General features: G+C 34.4%; 1 pseudogene; it reads left to right on the forward strand.

Annotated features, from left to right (window-relative positions):
- The first annotated feature begins 1,532 nt into the window (after positions 1–1,532).
- Positions 1,533–5,306, forward strand: LOC123250790 (annotated as a pseudogene).
- Positions 5,307–6,151: the final 845 nt, after the last annotated feature.

The following is a 6,151-nucleotide window of genomic DNA, read 5'->3' on the forward strand; positions in this document are numbered from 1 at the left end:
ACAAATGTACAAGTCTAACCAATTTGATCCTAGAGCATATCTGAGTGGTGATTTCTTAGTGGTTGTGTCACTTTTCAGGTGGAATGAAGTGTAGCCAAGAGTGATGAAGTTCTCAGTGTAGACTCCAACTTAAATGACTAACTTGTCAGTGCCATACATTGGTGACATAGGGTGCTGGAACATAAAGAACCAAGGTTAAGTCAGGAATTAAAGGTGAAAAGGAAAAACCAAGGTGAAATAGAATGAATGGCCATAAAATAATAAGACTTCTACTAACCATGCCTCCTTCGCCTCTCAGCTTGTGAGCCCTAGAGATCTTCCTTTCTCTATTTAATATACGTTGGCAGAGCCATGAGACTAAGAGGATAAATATTTCCATTTAAGGATGAACCAGAAGAAAAAAAAAAAGAGGAAGGTGTCTAAGATCCCTTCCTTCCACTCCATTAGATGATGGTGAATTTACCACTCAAAACTTTAAGGATTGTCTGTTCAACAAGTCAAGCCAAGTACTCCAGTTAGCAATCACTAGCTTCCCTAGAAAGTATAGTGAAAAATCGAGTTAATCCCCACTATTCAGCCGATTCCCCTTAGGAGATGGAAAGAAAATTAACTTGCTGATTTCCTCTTCCACAACTTGAGAAGTGAGTAGAGAGGCTTCACCCTGAGGGTTGGGTACAGTAGGTATAGTTTCTACTATTGTATCTGATTGCTGCTGATAATGAAGTTGTTTTATTTTCTATACCATAAGGGATTGGGGTAATTTGCTAATGGCTGAAACCAAAAAGAAGAAGGGAATTTCAAACAGCAAATAAAATCATAGACAAATCCCAAGCAACTACTACACAAAAATGGGATAAGCACTTTGAGGCTTTTGTTATTATTGCTGGTTTGTTTGTTTTTAGTTAATAGTGATAAATTGGCTTGTATCCATCCATATGCTCTCATCCATATTCCTTTTGTGACCAGTGGCATACATTTAGAAGACAAATGACAAGGTTAAGAAATTTTCAGCATCTAGCTCCTGGAAAAAAAAAAAAGTTTTCCCCTTCATAAAACTTTGTAAAAGCCTCATGTTCATATTCTACTTTTTGTTTTTGATAATAAAATGATCCAAAAGCAGAATTACTTTCTCACCTCACTGACCTTAAAACTTTAAGTATGAAGACCTTTGAGATTGCTAAATAAAATCAGTTGCCTCAGTACTTCAAGGATTTCAACTATAGAAAAGCTCCCTCCAACAATTCAGGAGGCCATTCTTCAGTGCCTTAAGCCCATTCCATGATTTGTTAGCCTTTTGCAGTTCTCAGTGTGGTTCAAAAGGTTTTCCCTAATATATTAAGTTGTAAGTAATTGCCATATTTTGTATAAATTCGTATTTTCTCTGTCACAACAAGCATATGCATAATTGAAGCATTATATGTTTCTCTAGTAATCTGAATCTTTGGAGGCAAAATTTATATAAGCACTTAATGTATAAATATGGCACAGAGCTTGCTCTCCCAACCTGCTTGTTCCTGGTTCTTAGCTATACAATGAAGATTGAGAAGGTGAAGAGAACAATTAAGAGACAATTCATGACCTCACACAAACACATGAAATGACTGGGGCTAGATAAAGATTGCTTGATAAGGCAAGTAACCTCAGGCTTGGGGTTCAGAAGAATCCTGATGAGGCCTGTCATATAATAATATAATCAAAAGTAAGAAAATAGCTTGGAAATGGGTTTGAAAAATGGTTCCTTCTTTTGGCAGGACCTCCTAGAACTAGAAAGACAGGTCTAATCCTGGTTATTGTTCAAAAATCCACAATTTGGAAAAAATTGTTAGGAAAACAGGAAAGTGGTATATCAGAAACTAGATATAGACTCATATATTTACCATTTACCAAGATAAGATAGAAATTGAGTACATGGTCTTGGCATAAAAGAAGATATAAATAAATTAGAAGAGCAAGTAAAATGTCAAATTAATGTATAGGACAAAATTTATGAATTAGTAAGAGATAGAAAGTATTGTGAGATGTTAAATGGATAATTTTGAGTACATTAAAGTAAAAAGGTTTTGAACAAATAAAGTTAATGTAACCAAGAAAGCAATAAATTGGAAAAAATTATTAACAGTTTCTCAGATAGAGGTCTCCTATCTTAAATATATAGACAACTGTCAAGTATATGAGAACATGAACCTATTACCAATTGGTAGGTCAAATATATGAACAGAAAGTTTGGGGAATGAAATAATCAAAGTTGTTATATATTACTAGGAAAAAGTGATTGAAATCATTTTTTAAACCCTTACCTTACACCTTAGAATCAACACTGTGTATTGGTTCTGAGGCAGAAGAGTGTTAAAGGCTAGGCAATGGGAGTTTAAGTGGGTTAAGCCCAGGGTCACACAGCTAGGAAGTGTCTGAGGCCAGATTTGAACCTAGGACCTCCTGTCTCTAGGCCTGGCTCTCAATCCATTGAACTACCCAGATGCCCCCTCTGAATCATTATTGATTAGAGAAATGCACATCAAAACAAATCTGAGATACCTCATATCTAATCAGATTAGCTAAGACAACTAAAACAACTAAAGAAAAATATTGGAGGGGATATGTAAAAGTGGTAGAACTGTGAACTGATCCAACCATTTTGGAGAGCAATCTGGAATTATGTCCAAAGAGTTATAAAACTGTATCTTTTTGACCCAGCGATAATACCATTAGATTTTTTCCCCTAAAGTGAACAGGGAAAAAGGAAAAGAGCTAATATATTCTAAAATATTTATAGTAGTTCTCTTTGTGATGACAGAGAACTGAACATTGAGGGCATGCACATCAAATGGAGAATGAATAAACAAATTGTGGCATATAATTGTGATGGAAAATTACTGCTCCATAAGAAATGACAGCAGATTAATTTTTTTAAAAACATGGAAAGAACTATACATGAAATTATGAATGAAATGAACAAAACATTATATACAGCAACAGAAATATTCTTTGAAGAATGACTTGTGTATGTCTATCTCCAGAAAAAAGAATAGCTAAATAGAAATGATATAGTTTGATATATATGCATATCTTTTCATCAAATGTCGCCTTCTCAAATGTGGTGAAGTTACTTGGAAATTTTAATGTAACAAAGAAAGAAATTTTAAATAAAAAGATACCTGCAACATTTATTGGGAAAATTTTTTTAAAGAATTGAATAGTAAGGTTCCCTTCTGTCTCAAGGTGGGAAATACAGTATACTCTACAGAAATTAAGACAGAAGTTCTGATAAACAACTTCAGAAAGTCAAGCGGTTTAAAGATAAAGGAGATCAAGGAATTTATGAAGGTGAAGTCATAGAGTTAACTCCATGTGAGACTGAAAATTCTGTGGATGGATATGACAAAACCATATGTAATTGTAAGTCTTAAAAAAGCAAAAGGAACCAAACAGTTGAAGCTCAATCCCAGCACCTTTGAAAGTTTACAGACCAAAGCAAATGGAAGCAGGAGATATGCTTTACCTTTCAGCAAACAGTGGTGCAGTGAAGAAGTAAGGCAAATAGGACACCTTTGCTACCAAATGGGACTATTTTTTAAATTTTGTTTTTGTTTTTTATTCTTACCTATGTGATAATAAATAATAAATAGTAATAAATATTTTATCTATATGTAATAATAAATTTCCACACAAATTTTCCTAAGTTATATAATTGAACTTATCTCCATCCTTCCCTTCCTTTATCCCTCCTCGTGCTGACAAGTGATTCAATATGAGTTATAAATGTATTAGCATGCAAAACATATTTCCATATTGTTCATTTTTGTGAGTAATCTTATAAAAGCAAATCCCCAAAATATAAAGCCAAATAAACAACTGAAAAATCTTATGCTTTCATCTGCATTCCTACTCCAATAGTTCTTTCTCTGGAGGTAGTAGTATTCTTTGTCATAAATCCCTCAGAATTGTCCTGGATCATTGTACTGCCAATAATACTTAAATCTACCACAGTTGTTCCTTCCAACAATATTGCTGTTACTGTGTACAATGTTTTCCTGGTTCTGCTTATTTCACACTGTATCAGCCCATGTAGGTCTTTCCAGATTTTTCTGAAATCATCCTGTTGATCATTTCTTATAGCACAATAGTATTAGTATTCTGTGACCATCATATACCACAATTTGTTCAGCCATTACCCAATTGATGGACTTCCCTTTAATTTCCAATTCTTTGCTAGCACAAAAGGAGCAACTATAAATATTTTTGTACAAGTAGGTTCTTTCCCCATTTTTTACTGGACCAAAGAGTATGCACTTTTTTATAGTCCTTTGGGCATAATTCCAAATTGTCCTCCAGAAATGCTTGGATCAAAGCTCCACCAGCAATGTATTAGTGTCCGAATTTTGCTACATCCTCTCCAACATTTATCATTTTCCTTTACTGTCATATTGGCCAATCTGATAGGTGTGAGGTGGTACTTCAGAGTTGTTTTAATTTGCATTTCTCTTATCAAGAGGGATTTTGAACAAGTTTTCATATGATTATTGATAGCTTTGATTTCTTCATCTGAAAACTGCTTATTCATATCCTTTGACCACCAAATGTGACTTTGAATCAGAGTTCCCTTGCCAAAGGGTGAGGTGCATCAAAAAAAAAGTAGATTATTCAAGATGTGAACCTGTATGACTTGGATGTTGCCAGTACTACAAAATTGCAGGATATCTTTTACTTGGTGGATCAGTTATTTAAGCCAAAGAAGACTGAAATTACAAAGCAGGTATTAAGAGAGATTAACAAGGTATTAAAACAAAATTATGACCAAGATATAGCTGAGTTTGTTCCTGGAATGCTTTGTTGACAAAGTCCATGTGTTAAACATTGAATGCATCACCTATGAGAATTATACCTTGGAGTCATCCATTACTCCCATGGACTCCTCATTTGTCCACATTGTCATCTGCTTCCAATCGGGGCAACTGTATCATCAAAGGTACCAAGGATGTCATCTTTGCTTTTGGAATTTCTCTTGACCTTCTGGATCTTCCCCACCATGATGTATACCCCACAAGATATGAAACATATTATAAAAATCAGAGCCCAGAAATAAGGGATTAACATCAGTGAGGAAGCATTGAACCACCTGAGAAAAGTGTTACCAAGATAACATTAAGATACTCTGTATAGCTCCCGATACCAGCAACCTGCTGGCCAATATCAATGGGAAAGGCAGTATTGAGAAGAAACAGGCTAAAGAAATTAATGAATTCTTCTATGATTCCAAGTGTTCAGTTAAGTCCCTAGCTGATCAACAAGGTAAATATATGAAGTAAAATGATGGTGGCATTTTAACCCTTTTGAGTGAAACAGAAAGACACCAAGAATGTGTCCTAGCCTGCTAAAAGAGAAAAGATGTAAGGATCAATATATATGAAGCAAAATATCCTCTGGACTTATTGCCTAGATTCTGAGTTATGGGTAGTTGGTTATATCATCAACTTTATGGTAAACAATTAATTTTAAATTAATATATCTTTTCCCATAATTGGTATGTTTTGAACCTTACCTGGAATGTCTTTCAATAAATCTTTTTAGTTTAAAAAATTCATACAGCTAAAAGAATATTGTGAGTAGTATGTTAAATTATCCTGGGAGATTAAAACACAGGTTTGTTGTTGTCAAAATGGTTTCAGAACAAAATATGTCAAGGACCTCTGCTGTGGTAGATGATTGAGCCAATAAGAATCAACATGTGGTAGCCAGCTTTGTGGTGATGAGACTCCCTGAACTTAGTAAATATGGTCTTCTTTAGCTGACAAATATACAGTCCATACTAAGAACATATTCAAAGCCTGTCCAGCTTGATAAAATCTGCCAAAGTTTGTGTTCCATTGTTACAACCCAGTTATAATGATGAATTATCAGAATAGAACACTAGTAGAAGTGTATAAATATTAGGGGACAAAATCAATTTTCTCTTTAATATGAGAAGCACTGTTGCATAGTAAAGAACTAATGCTGGAGATGGGAAGTCCTAAATTCAAGTTCTGCCTCTGTCATAATGGCTATGTAACACTGGATAGGTCACTAAGCTTCTCAGTATTCTAAATTATTGTCTAAGACTTTAACTCAAAGGGAAAGTTGCAACCTTCATTAATAGAAAGAATTTTCTTAATCT

This window comes from Gracilinanus agilis, chromosome 1, assembly GCF_016433145.1.
Source record: "Gracilinanus agilis isolate LMUSP501 chromosome 1, AgileGrace, whole genome shotgun sequence".
In the NCBI taxonomy this organism is placed as follows: domain Eukaryota; kingdom Metazoa; phylum Chordata; class Mammalia; order Didelphimorphia; family Didelphidae; genus Gracilinanus; species Gracilinanus agilis.